This window comes from Mesoplodon densirostris, chromosome 10 (assembly GCF_025265405.1).
Source record: "Mesoplodon densirostris isolate mMesDen1 chromosome 10, mMesDen1 primary haplotype, whole genome shotgun sequence".
In the NCBI taxonomy this organism is placed as follows: Eukaryota; Metazoa; Chordata; class Mammalia; order Artiodactyla; family Ziphiidae; genus Mesoplodon; species Mesoplodon densirostris.
The window spans coordinates 101126157-101140068 of NC_082670.1; the positions used below are offsets into that span (position 1 = coordinate 101126157).

The following is a 13912-nucleotide window of genomic DNA, read 5'->3' on the forward strand; positions in this document are numbered from 1 at the left end:
TGCCAAATATAATCATCACTGCAACCCTGAGATGTTATAAAAGGGGAAATGATCATGAGGCTCTCATTTTGGTCCCCTCTGGATCCACACGGTCTGTTTCATAGCTGACTGCTGGCCAACCAATCTGGCCACTGGGTCAGAGACCATTAGTCTTTTCAGCTGTGGAGACCAGACAGTGGGAATACCATTGGCCCCTCCAATGTCACAGTGCTATGTAGAAGGTGGGTGCTGCACTGCTGCACCAGACCACTAGTGGGCAGTCAGCAGGCTGGTACCCACTGTGTTTTCTCTTTGTGCCCTGCAGTCCTCGCCTTTGGGTCAGTCTGTTTTTACTACACATCTCTAGCTTTGTACATGACAAGAATTCCAACAGAGGAGTACATGGTGCTTCAGGGAGAAGTAGCCTGCAAAGGGGAGAGCTGGAGAATCCCAGCCAAGGATGCTTATTTCCATGGGACCATCCCAGCAGAATGGGATTCCTAGTGGAATGTAAGGTCTCTGCATTTGGATAGTTTTGGCTGTTAGGGGCTTCAACTACTCTTTTCTCCTTTATTATTATTGTTTATTATTCACTCATTCATCTGATAGGATATCTGCTAGGTTCTGGGACCACAAATAAATAAGCTAGGGAAGGGACTACCTCATGAAGCTTTCAGTACAGTGGTGGAGCTAGACCAAGGTTTCTCAGCTTTGGCACTATTGACATTTTATGTTGGATAATTCTTTGTTGGGCCGGGGAGAGGGAGAATTCTCCTGTGCATTATAAGATATTTAGCAGCATCCCCCTTCACCTGGTTGTGACAACAAAAATGTTTCCAGACTTGGCCAAATACCACCCCCACCCCTGCTCAGGTGGGGGTAGGGACAGTCTCTTTAAGGAAATAATATTTAAGATAAGACCTTAAGGAAGCTAACAGTGAATATAGGCATGTTCCAGAAAAAGAGCAGTGGAGAGGTCCTGCAGAGGCCAGAGCTCATCCATTTATGGAACTAAAGCCAGGCCAGTGCGAGTAGAGGGGCTCCAGGGAACCACAGGTCACATCGTGGAGGTCCTGGGGATGGGAGTATGGGTTTTTATTGTAAGTGCAGTGGGAAGGCTTTGAAGCATTTCAAGCAAGGAAGGGATATGACTGGACTTACATTTTGAGAGTCACAAACAGTTTTCGCCTGCGGTTGGCAGGGAAGAAGTGTAATATTCTCATTCGACTGTGTGCAGCTTCTCTGCATGTCTGACTTGTGCTTGTAGGAGGTACAGAGTAAAGGAACAGAGGACCAGGGACAATACGGAAGAACCTCATCAGTAAAGGAAAATTCACAAACAGGTAAAGCTTTATTCCAATGACAGAAACAAATGCCTCAAATGGGATTGAATAACAATAATTAATTATGTCCTTAGGAACAGTTACATTAATTTTGTTAACAAAACCCAACATTCAACGAGGTAAATTAAAGATCTTATTGGTTTTAGTCACTGATTTATGAATTGGGCAGCATCCAATCTAACAGATGGAAAGGAGCTCTGAGGAGCTGTACAAAATGCAAGACTTGTCCTTTTAATTTTTTTTTTAACTGAAGTATAGTTTATTGATTTACGATGCTGTGTTAATTTCTGCTGTAAAGTGACTCTTTTTTACATTCTTTTCCATTATGGCTTATCCCAGGATACTGAATATAGTTCCCCATGCTATACACTAGGAGCTTGTTGTTTATCCATTCTATATGTAACAGGTTGCATCTGCTAATCCCGAACTCCCAGTCCATCCCCCCTTCCGCTTGGTAACCACAAGTCTGTTCTCTGTATCCGTGCGTCTGTTTCATAGATGCATTTGTGCTGTACTTTAGAGTCCACATGTATCTAAGTGATATCATGTGGTATTTGTCTTTCTGACTTACTTTGCTTAGTATGATCATCTCTAGGTCCATCATGTTGCTGCGAGTGGCTTTATTTCATTCTATTTTATGGCTGAGTAATATTCCATTGTATATACATATGTACTATCTTCTTTATCCATCCCTCTGTTGATGAACCTTTAGGTTGTTTCCATGTCTTGGCTATTGTGACTAGTGCTGCTATGAACATTGCAGTGCATGTATCTTTTTGAATTACCATTTTTGCAAATCAAAACTCCAAGGAGGTTTCACCTCACACCCGGTCAGAATGGCCAGCATCAAAACGTCTACAACAAATGCTGGAGAGGGTGTGGAGAAAAGGGAACCCTCCTACACTGGTGCTGGGAATGTAACGTGGTGCAGCCGCTATGGAGAACGGTATGGAGGCTCCTTGGAAAACTAAAAACAATGAAAACTTTTATAGGCAGAAGGGAGTGGGAAAAAGTTAACACTAGGCCAAAAAAGCAGGTTGGTTATTGGGAGGTTACTTTTATAAGGTCGGATCTTAACAGACGGCATCGCAAAACAGAGGAAAGCTTCAAGTGAGCTTTATTAGGGGGCGCTCCCGGGCGAGGTTCACTGGTCCGAGAGAAAGGGGCCAGAGAAGTCGCACCCGGGCGAGGGTTGGGCAAGATTTTATAGGGGAAGAAGGGAAAGGGGGTGTGGTGAGTCTGGGAGGGCGCAGGGAATTCCTTATTTAGTGGTCTCTTCGGGTATCGTGGCAATATCTGGTGCCGGTTATATCAGTCTTGGGACTGCTAGTCCTGCCCCTCGAAAGGCGGGAAGGCTGGGCTGGGTGAAAGGTCCCCCGGTCAGTTCCTGGAACTGGTTGGTCCGGAGAGTTTCGGTCTGATGCAACCTGTGAATCTGATTGCGTTCCCCTGCCTCGGGCCAGTTGGCCTTACATCCAGACATCTTTGGTGTAATGGGGCGGCGTTCTGATCTCTGGCTACTTCATGCTGAATGGGGGCGTTGAAAGGGGAGTCGGGCGACCAGAGGTCCGAGGCTTAGGGGAGACCAGTGGTGGGTTCTGTAGGAAGCAAGGTGTAAGGACCAAGGAGCATTTGGTTTGTGGCCACCCAACAGACTTCCTCCATGTGCCTGCGAAGGAACCTAAGAAAACAGGGGGCAAACATGGGCAAGATACAGATGAGAATTAAGGTGCCTAAGATTGGTGTTAGCCAGGTACAGAGGGTGGATCGCCACCAATCGAAGCAATGGAGGGCATTTACGTTGTCTTTGACGAGTCCTGTTTCATTGATATAATAGCAGCATTCCTCCTGTAGGAAGAGGCAGGTACCTCCTTTGTCAGCCGTCAGGAGATCCAGGGCTCGTCGATTCTGGAGAGCAACTCGGGCTATGGAGGTGATTTGGCGCTGGAGAGAGGAGATGGAGGCGGCGGAGGCTCAATGGCTAGCTGGAGTTTATGTTCTAAGTCGCGGGATGTTGAAACACTATGTGCTAGAGCTCCCCGCTGAGGCCTGCAGCGACCAGGGAGGAGGTGAGAGAGATGCCTGCGACCAGAGGAAGAAAGATAGCTCTTTTCCATCGGGTAAAGGGCGGCATGATTAGCGAGGAAAATTCGGCTTGGCTATACAGTGTGAGTTGTGGGACGAGAGTAACGGGGATACATGGGAAGGGGGAGGAAGAATTGATCTCTTTTGTGAGGGAACCATTGCACCACAAAAACATGCCTGGTGGTGCTTCAATTGATGTGCTTACCGTGAGGGATGAGTTGCAAAGAAACCCAGTATCAGCTAGATTTGGGCGGCTGCCGTAACAGATGGTGAGATTTTTTGAATCAAGGAATATGGGGACTTTTAACAGGGAAAAAGGTGGGTTTGGGGAGGTGTAGGAAGTAGAATTCAAGGGCTGGTCAAGTGGGACAGCAGCCAAGGGTGGCCGGCCAAGCGAGACACATAGAAAGCAGTCGGAGATGTTACCTATTCCAGTGTGGTTGAGTATCTGTAGTGTTTGGTCAGTCCGGCTGCTGCTAGGGCCCGAAGGCATGGTTGCCATCCCCGAATGGTTGGGTCTGGCTGTTTGGAGAGGTAAGCCACAGGGCGGTAGGAAGGCCCTACAGGCTGGGCAAGGGGTCCAGTGGCTGTTCCGGCCCGTTCATCCACAAAAAGGTCGGTTTGGGCAGAGAAAGGGGAGGAGAAGATGATATCAGAGCGTTACGGAGGGTGAGAAAGGCCTTTCGAATGGCGGAAGGAGAGGTGAGGGGTCCTTGAGGGGTTTCTTTAGCAGCTAGATATAAGGGTTTAGCGAAGAGAGCAAAGTTAGGGATCCAGTGTCGGAAAAATCCTATAAGGCCCACAAAGGAGAGAATTTGTCCCGCTGTTTCCGGAGGCTGGAGTTCACGGATAATCCGGGTGCGATCGGCTGTTAGACCTTTTGTGGTAGGGGTAAGGTGGAGCCCCAGGTAGGTTACAGAAGATACAGATAACTGAGCCTTGGCTGGGGAGACCCGATAACCGCGAGAGCCAAGGTAAGTGAGGAGATCTGCAGTATGTTGTCTTGAGAGGCTGAGAGATGGGCTACAAAGGAGGAGGTCATCTACATATTTTCGAAGGAGTGTGCTGGGGGTACCGGAGCAGGAAGTGAGGTCCCGTGCCAGCGCCTGACCGAAGAGGTGAGGACTGTCGCGGAAGCCCTGGGGAAGAACTGTCCAGGTGAGCTGACTGGAAGTATGAGTATCCAGATCTGTCCAGGTAAAGGCGAAGAGGAAATAGGAGTCGGGATTTGGGGGATAGTGAAAAAGGCATCTTTGAGATCCAGAACCGTAAAGTGGGTTGTGGGGGTATGGGAGAGCAAGGTTTATGGGTTTGGTACTACTGGGTGGAGAGGAATTATGGCCTCATTGATTAGTCGGAGGTCCTGGACCAGGCGATAATCCCCAGAGGCCTTGAGGACAGGCAGGATGGGGGTGTTGCAGGGAGAGTCAGTGGGGATAAGGAGTCCCTGGTTTAGGAGTCTGGTGATAATAGGTTGTAGGCCCCTAAGGTGAGTCTCAGAGATGGGAAATTGGGGCCTTGATGGAAATTTGGAGGGGTCCTTTAGGCGGATGAGGACGGGGGAATGGTGTGTTGCTATTATGAGCTTAGAAGTATCCCAGACTTGGGGATTGATTGGGTTCGGTGTGATTGGAAGAGGGGGATAGGAGGGGGAGGGTTCTAGAGACAGGCCGAGAAGAGGAAGCAGGAGTTGGGAGGAGGGGACCTTAGGGTCAAGTCTAACCAGCTGGAGGGAGGCCCCTAAGTGGAAAAGGACATCTCGGCCTGGCAAGGGAACTGGGCAGGATGGTATGACTGAGAAGGAATGAGTAACAGGGAGTCCTTCGATGTGACATGGGAGTGGACCGGTCTGGAGTGGGAAGGATGGCTTGCCATCACTACCCATGACCGAGATCTGGGAAGGAGAAACTGGCCCGGAATAAGTAGGACCGAATAGGTAGCCCCCGTGTCCACCAGAAATGAGATGGACTTACCCACTACCTGTAGCGTTACCCTGGGCTCCGCAAGGGTGATGGGGGTCTTCGAGTCCGGGCGCCGTCAGTCGTCAGCCAATCCCAGCAGCTCGAGTGGTAATGCCATTGGGTCGGCCCGCCTCCCGCGTGGAGATGCTGAGGGAGGGCCAGTCGTAGGGCAGTCGCTCTTCCAGTGGCCCGCAGCTGGGACAGGGCTTAGAAGGAGGTCGGGGATTAGGACATTGGCGAGCCCAGTGGCCTTCTTTTCTGCATTTGAAGCAGGCCCCTGGCGGGGTTGCCTTTTGCGGACCTCGTGGATGCTGTGATCCATGGGAGATGGCCGGCCTTAGGGCGGCTACAAGAGCTTGGAGGGCCACCTTCTGGTGCATCCGAGCCTGTCGGCTGGATTCTGCCAAATCCTCACGGCCCTTGTAGACTTTAAAGGCCATCTTTACCAGATCTTGAATAGGGGTTTGAGGGCCGTCTTCTGCCCGTTTTAATTTCTTTCTGATGTCCGGGGCTGATTGGGTGATAAAATGCGTGGCTAGGCCTGCTGCCCCTGCCGGGGTGTCGGGATCCAGTTGGGTGTAGAGAGTTAAGGCCTCTGTAAGGCGATTGAGAAAGATAGCTGGATTTTCGTTAGGTTCTTAGGTTATCTCTTTTAATTTTTCAAAATTGACTAGCTTATGAGCGGCAGCCTACATGCCAGCCGGAGGCACTGGATCATGAGGTCGCGTTTACGACGGCCATCCTGGTAAGTCCAGCCTGGATCGGTGCCAGGTACGGCAGTCGCTCCGACAGGCATGGAGTTGTCAGTAAGGTGAACCTGATCTGCATGGTTTCGGGCAGCAGTTTGAATTCTTTCCCTCTCGTCAGGGGTCAGAGTAGAAGATGGGATCACAAAGATATGGTGCCAGGTTAGATCGTAAGCTTGAGAGAGGTAGAGAAATTCTTTGATGTAGCGGGAGAAGTCGGCAGAAAAGGAGCCGAATCGCTTTTCTATTTGAGAGAGATCTTGGAGGGAAAAGGGACCATGAACTCTAACTACTCCTTCCGCTCCTGCCACCTCCCTCAGAGGGCAGAGGAGATTTGGATCTTGGGAGTCGTGAGAGCATGTATGTGCACTAATTGGCGAGGCAAGGGGCGTAGGAGGAGAAACCGTTGAGGGAGGCGGGGGAGCGGTTGGATGGGCTGGAGCGGGGGTTCGGGAGGAGGAGGGACCGCTTCAGGGTTGGGTGGAGGCTGGAGAGGAGCTCTGGACGGGGAGAGGCTAGTGGAGAGGGGTCATCGTCAAAGGAAATTAGGGGCTTGGATGGAGGAGATGTCTGTCTGGCAAGAAGGATCTGGGAAGTGGAGCAATCGACGCAGAGGGAGGGGCGGGAGCGTAAATACCAGAAGGCCTGAACACAGGGCACCTCGGACCATTTGCCCGTCCTGCGGCAGTAATTATCCTGATCACGGAGGATGTTAAAATCGAAAGTCCCTTCAGGAGGCCATTTGGGTTGATTGTCTAGAGGATATTGTGGCCAGGCCACAGTGGAATCGAAAATAAGCCGTCGGCACAGAGATCTTGGGAGAAACCGAGGGCTGTAAAATTGGCTACGAGACACCCCAGGGGCGTCTTAGAATCTGGTTTCGATTGTGAGGTTCCCATGACCCCCAGTCCCTGAGTGAATGGAGAGGGAAAGAGGCGTCCCTGGTCTCAGTCTCCAATTCACGGCAGGTCGGAGGGCGGTCAGGCGATTGGGACGTCTCCACAAGTTGCCCGAGGCCCGGAGAGAGGACGGAGGAGTCCCTGACGCGGCGGCGATTAGGGCCAGGGAGTCTGGTGGGTAGGGACTCTGGGGTTCGGAGGGAACAGGGGAGGGGGACTTACCCCGTTTTCTGCCGGATCGGGTGGATGAGTAGAGGTTCCCTGTTGTCTCCTGGGGGAGGGGCGGCCCGCGCGGCTTGGTACCCCTCCCGGGTTTCCGCACCAGTCAGTTGGCCTTACAACTTTCCTTTAGGGGACGACAGGGGTCAATCAGCCAGATGACCTAACTAGTGCTGATGCAGCAATTCCCAGTGGACTGGTTCAAGATTCATTTCTGGGAGAGTCAGAACCATAATTCAGTTAGCATAAGGAACTCCACGGTGGGCCCGTTTTCTTGTTATTAACAATTTCCCCCTTTTGAGATCAGACTCTCAGCCTGAGAGATGGGATAAAAATTTAAGGTATCAGCACTACCCCCAGCTAGGGCTCTGGAGTTCTCCCAGTGTTTTGCTGAATCTCTGTGGCATTCACAGGTCACAAGGTCAGGTTCACATTCCTGAAGTTGGTCATTCTCTTCAATCCCTGTCTGAAGTTCTTGTCTTAACGTGATCATCTGTGTGGTGGTTTTTAGCTGTGATCAGCTGTGAACATGCATTTAAAGCTTTTGAGAGACTATATCACACCAGAGAGCCCTACTAGGATAATCAGAAACAGCACAATTCCCAATGTCTGGACTGCACTTCAGAGACAGGCTCCCTAAGACCCAAACCAATCAAAATAAGCCAAAGAAAGTCCCCATTGAAGGAGTCACTTTTTTAAGCCAACTGACTTTTTATTCAGTCATCTTATTATGGAGCTGAGTCTCAACTTACCCCGAAGTGTCAAATTCAAGTATAGCAAGTGGTGTTGGCCATGGCGCAAACACCCTGGTTAGCTAAAATCAAGGGCTCTCCTATTATCCAGAACAACTTTGGGCAGAGAATCTGGGAATTTCTGGTGGGGAGCTCTTGCTGTAGCAGCAGATTCTGTAATAGCTTCAAGGGCTAAGGAACTGTTCCTGATCAGAGCCTCATTTGCACTTAGGGTAAGGGTACTTAGCCCGCCTAGCAGGAATCTGCTGAAGGAAGTGAAGTTTGAATCATGAATGCCTCCTGGTGATTCCCGTTTGAGTCCGTGGCTCAGGACTGGAAAGATGACAGCCATGGAGGCTGGTAAAATGTAAGGGGCTGTAGAACACACAGGTGGATTTATCCTGCTTGCCTCCTATCCCTTTCTTTGTACAAAGCCCCCAAGTTTGGGAGTCTGACACAAAAGAGAAGGGGGCTGATTTTGTTTTCTGAGAATCCTGAGGCATTGGCAGAACCAGAGGATTACTAGAATCGTGGCCAATCCAGCAGTCATTTGATGCTTGGGTTATTATCCCCCCGACTCCTTGCAATGGGCGTTACCTTTCCAGGCCAGAGCAAGGCAAAAAGTGGACAAAAGTATCATGAGGCCCTTCATGGCGTGAGCGGTAGGAAAAAAGATGATCAGAGAGGGAAGGAGAAATGGAGAGAAACCTTCTTGATCTGAGGTCTTACCTCTAAATTCTGTGTGATTTTGAGGTCTCCCTGTTTTTGCAGAGGACCAGAAGTCAGGTAGAGCCTTCTTTACCCGGGAAGATGCACCCAAGTTTCCACAGCTTATAATGTGGCAGTGGTGCCAGTGATCAAGAGTGAAATGCAAATGCCCCTGGTTAATTAAGATAATAAGTAAATGGAAACAGATGATATTATACCAGGACAGATCAGATTTCTAGGATTTTATACAGTTTTAGAGCATTTATATTACTAGCATGCATCCATCCATACAAATATAACCTAAGAAGGTTTAGCATCACTTCTTATTTGATAATGCTTCCTGCATAATTTAACATAGCAAATAAACCTAATTTATTTTAACATCTTACCATATAAGAAGCAAATCCCTTGACATTTTCTGGGGACCCTCTGGGAAATATCCAAGTTCGTTTGAGGTCAAAAAGACCCCACTTAAAATTGGACTTCGGGAATACATCGAAGTTTGAACATTTGATTAAATAGGATCACAGATCGTTATAATACTTCATTATCTATGTAGCTGAAGTGACAACAAAAGATGGTAAAGGTAAAACCAGTTATGTGGTTATAAGCAAAACTTACCTCTTTTAATATTGAGGAGGCTGGGTTTTCTTAAGTAATCAAAGACCTGAGAAAGACAACCGGAAGCACAGTAAATTATTTTGGTCAAACACAAAAATCTTTGCAGTCCAGGCAGACTACTTTAAAAGGTAAACTTTCACAATCTCTTTGGAAAAGCAGACCAAAAGTACAATAACACTTTGTCATTTTAGTGCAGGGAAAAGCAGTCTAATTTTGCACCAGTGTACTTTTGGTATCAAAACTCATTTTTTTAAGCTTAACTAAATCCATTCCAAACTAGCTTGACCACACATAAAATTCCTTTTCTACAAACCTTCTACAGCCTTTTTGTCCTATTTTATTTTCGGGCAGGAACAACCAGTTGTTTCTTTTCATACTTACTATAATTCCATATGGTGATTAGAATTCTGAACCCTTAGAATCCTTAATTCCTTGGTATAAACTAAGAAGTAAGCAATTGTGGACTGCCACACTAGCATTCTGTGGATTGGAAGAATGTTTTAGTATCTTACCTTATTTGGAATTAATGTAGATATTCGATGAATATCCATTATTTAACTTATTTCAGTATAACTTCAGGGTTTCAAGTTACCAAAAACGATTTGGAAGCTATTTTTGGCATGCCATAAAGCATAGTTAGTTATTGTTGAAAAGTTTATTTAATTTACTTGTTCTTAACAATTACATTCAGATTACTCGTGAAAATTTCATGAGACATTAAACAGCTAACCACCATCATCTTACGTTATCTTTCTTGCTAAAAAATTCTGTAACAGAGATTACATGAGCTTATTGGACTTTTAGTAAGCCTAGGTAGAATAAAAATATTTAATACTGATATAACTCTAAAGCGTGCTTGTTTACTGAAGATTATCCTAGATTACATGATCTTGAAAAGCATTTGCATTAGTTTTTATATTTCTGAGAGTATATTTAATTAAGAGTGTTTGTCTGTAGGCAATTAGAGCTCTCTACAAATTAAAGTTGGTACTCTCATATTGCATGTAGAAAAATACCTCATCTATAACGTACATACACAGACACACAGAGATCTTAATAGAATTTTTTTTTTTTTTTTTTTTTTACAATTTAAGCCGTGAAGCAGGTATGATAATGCAAAACTCACTAGTTTATAAAAGAACAGTTGGATACAAATTCTGGTTTTGGCCGATGGAATAAGTTAAGCTTACCTGCTCAGATGGTTAAGCCTTACCACTAATCAAAGATTTTTTTAATAGGCCTAGTTTTCAAATAAATAGCCTTTCTTTTATTTTTTCTTTCTGTTTTTTTTTCTTATAAGAATTATCTTTGTTCCTAGAGAAGACCAGGTAGGACATTTACATCTCAAAAGGCACAGAGATAGAATGTAAATTCCAGCAAGAAGGATTTGTTTCCTAAGTCTAAATCTTTTACAATTATCTGCAAACCTCTGGCCATGAATAGGGGAGGTCTGGGGATTGGTAAGAAGGATAGGTGGCCTTTGAATTGCTTCCAGAGCTGCATTTCTGTTTTTGTAAAGACTCAATTTACAAGACAAGGACAGTTGCTTTTAATTCCTCATAGACTCGGGTTGCAACCTGAATGACCTCATCAAAGGCTGACACACCCATCCAACTATGTTATCTCCAAATTTCTTCTTTATATCAGGGAGAAGACCTACAACTACGATGGAAATCAAAAAAACCCTGTGTTCTAGACTTAGAGCTGCTCATTTTTGGAATGATTTTCTTTCCCTCTAGGTACTTGAGTTCATTGTGGCTTAGGGGAGAGGGCCTAAAAAGTGTCTTTATCTGCCTCTGATACCAGCTTCCAATTTGGGCAACTTCTGACAAAAGACGCTACTTTTCAACAATCCTTTCAATTCAACAATCCTTTCAAATATGTTGTCAGTTTTCAGCTTGGACAAACGGTAAGTATTCCTAGCAGTACTGAAGAAAACCCCATGGAGGCCAGAGGTGTCCCCCAAAAGCGTGCAAAAGATACTACCCTCCCAGGATCCAGAGCCACTCCCAAAGATAACCAAAGGAAAGACAGACACAGTTCCTCTGAGAGCCGGCAGCAGTGAGTAGGTTGCTGGCCACAAATGGCGCACAACCCACATTTCTGTCTGGCCTTACCTTTGGGGCCTCCAACCTGACAGTTGCCAAGCCAAGTTCTCAGGACACAAAATGAGACAAGGGCAGTAGCTGTCCTTGGGGGACAAAGGACATAAACCAAGGCGTCTGGATTTTGAAAGAAAGGGACAGTGTAAAATGTTACCTTCCTCTCTCACCTGGCCACTACAGAGAGGATTCTCCCCTTTCACAGGCTTCTGGCAGTTTTCCTAGGATCCCCGCTGCAGGCTCCGGATGAGTGGGGTTTAGAGAGTGCAGCCCTAGTATCTACCAGAATTTTACAAGATTTTCCACTAATTTTAACTTTACTTTCCCTTCAGCTGTTTAAAGCTGTAATGGGTAGCAGCTTACTTGAGAATCCCTGAGTCCCATCAACCCTGGAAGGGGTTGTCCTTGCAGGGAAGATGTGGAGGCACCTCCAAGGTCCCCTTACTTGGAGGACTTTGGTTTACAGCCTTGCAGGCTCAGCAGAGGGGAAAGGCTATTCAGGCACAGGATCACAGACTGTGAGTTCTCAGGTAAAGGAGGCTAGAGGGGAGTAGGTACAGCCACCTCAGTCTTACAGTTCTTTGTTTTAGGTGCCTCTTGTACCTTTAATTTCTCCTCAGCCTTTTGGAGGCCTCTGCATGACACTTAAAATAGGTATCCCATTCTGTTTGATTTGGGAGCCCTTGCTTTCAAGGGCACTTCAACGAATGGTGTTTGTCTAATTGGAACATTCCTCAAAGGGGCCACTGGAGTGTACGATTTTGCCATTTTTGTAGATATTCACAGCTTCCAGGACCTCAGTTCTTAAAATAAGCATTTTTCCCCGAAGGTGGTGCACTCAGTTTTTTGAAACTTGAGGATTCCATTTCTTTAGCTAAGTCTGGGGTCTGCTGGAGCCAAGTTAATACCTAAGAGGGCCATGCTGCTGGATTGGGGATTGTATGATGTTTTAAAGTGCACCTTGTCGCATGAACATTGTTCGAGGTTGGGGGTGAACTAACTAGTTTCAATCTAACGCATTCTGTGAACCCCTTATCCTAGCATGGGAGTCAGAGTTGGGGGACAAGCACTCTAATGGCTCTTATGTGCTCGACCCCATGCCCACTAGCTTTGCCTTCCCAGATTCCCATTAGCAAGAGGACTATTTACTCCATGTGCACATTAACAGAAACCAATAGTAACTGAGGAAATGGAACTGTGGACACCAGCAGTAACCAAAGAGATGGTACCGTGGATTGGCCAAGAGAAGGCCATAACTGTGCACCAACAGCTATTCCCAAGTGTAACTGGGAACCAAACCAGCAGACCCCAACAAATGGGGACCGTGGACTAACAAGGGCTGAGGACCAGCACTCCGCTAGAACCTGTCACTCCAGACTGACCCAGGACTGGAAAGCTGATTTACATCAGGAGCTCAGTGCAAAAAGAGTGGAGCTCAGACCTGAGGGGAACTTAGCCATGGCCCTTGGAAATGGTGAGAAAGAGAACTCACGGTTACCAGCATCTGTGTTTCCCGCTGTCCTCGGAGCCATCAGAAGTCTCCTTCATATGCATCCACTGCCATCAAGCTGTAAAGAAACAAAATTCAACTAAGGAAACTTTAAAGATCTTATTGGGTTTATTCAGTAATTCATGACTCAGGCAGCAGGCAGTCTAGAAGCTAAAAGGATCTCCAAGGAGCTGCAGAAAACGAAAGAAAGACTTCTCAAGGCACAAGGGAGCAGGAACAAGGAATCTGCACTAGGCAAAAAAGTAGGTTGGTTATTGCAAGGGGCTGGCAGGCAGATGACCTAACTAGTGCTGGTCCAGCGATTCCTGATGGACTGGTATAAGATTCCATTTCTGGGAGAGCTAAGCTGTAATGCAGTTAAGTCTCAGGTGTGGAGCTTAGCATAAGCAACTCAGTAATGGGCCTATGTTTTGTTTTTAACAAGCTCTGACACATAAATATCATATTTCCTACATATTTCTCAAATTCATCTGCTCTAATTGACCACCAGCTCTCTCTTCCCCAGCCTGGACTTAATCATGGAAGTTTGCATTTAACACATATTAAACTTAAAGAGATTTTAGTAAGTCAAAAAAAATTAATTATAGAGCAAGAAGACCCTGAGCAGAACAATTTTGCTTCTTAATATCGTGTATAGCATTGCTTTCCAATCTTGAGTTTTACAGAATGAACCTAAGAATCATAAACAGAAAATGGGATTATACTTTGACAGAGGCAGAATCAAAATGGAACCGTGTCCTGACTGATCACCCAGACAGACAAGGTGGAAGCAAGCGGTCATCCATCCCCAAATCTGGCCTGATGCCTACTATGAAGAATACTAGATTCTGGCATAAGAAGGGCATCAAAATCTACAAGGGTCCAGGACAGTGCGAGAGTGGAGGAAACAGGCATTTATAGAATGATCACAGGATTAAAATGTGAATGGAGCTACAGGGTGCTGCAAAGCTTGCCTGAAGACAGGACATGCTGCCGATGATGGCATATACTAACTAGTACAGCACTTAC

At 46.6% G+C, this 13912-nt stretch overlaps 1 protein-coding gene and 1 long non-coding RNA gene across 2 annotated transcripts in view; one reads left to right on the plus strand and one right to left on the minus strand.

Moving 5' to 3' along the window:
• The window catches only part of GRM7 (glutamate metabotropic receptor 7), a 776446-nt gene that overhangs the window by 709447 nt on the left and 53087 nt on the right, over positions 1-13912 (plus strand). The gene's annotated exons all lie outside the window — the stretch shown is intronic.
• LOC132496882 (uncharacterized) overlaps positions 5475-13912 on the minus strand; it is a 103573-nt gene continuing 95135 nt past the window's right edge. Inside the window, exons 2-6 of the long non-coding RNA XR_009533542.1 lie at positions 12887-12962; positions 9293-9338; positions 8693-8843; positions 7236-7446; positions 5475-5574 (exon numbers count right to left, since the gene is read on the minus strand). This is a non-coding gene — a long non-coding RNA (uncharacterized LOC132496882). The remainder of the gene's footprint in view (positions 5575-7235; positions 7447-8692; positions 8844-9292; positions 9339-12886; positions 12963-13912) is intronic.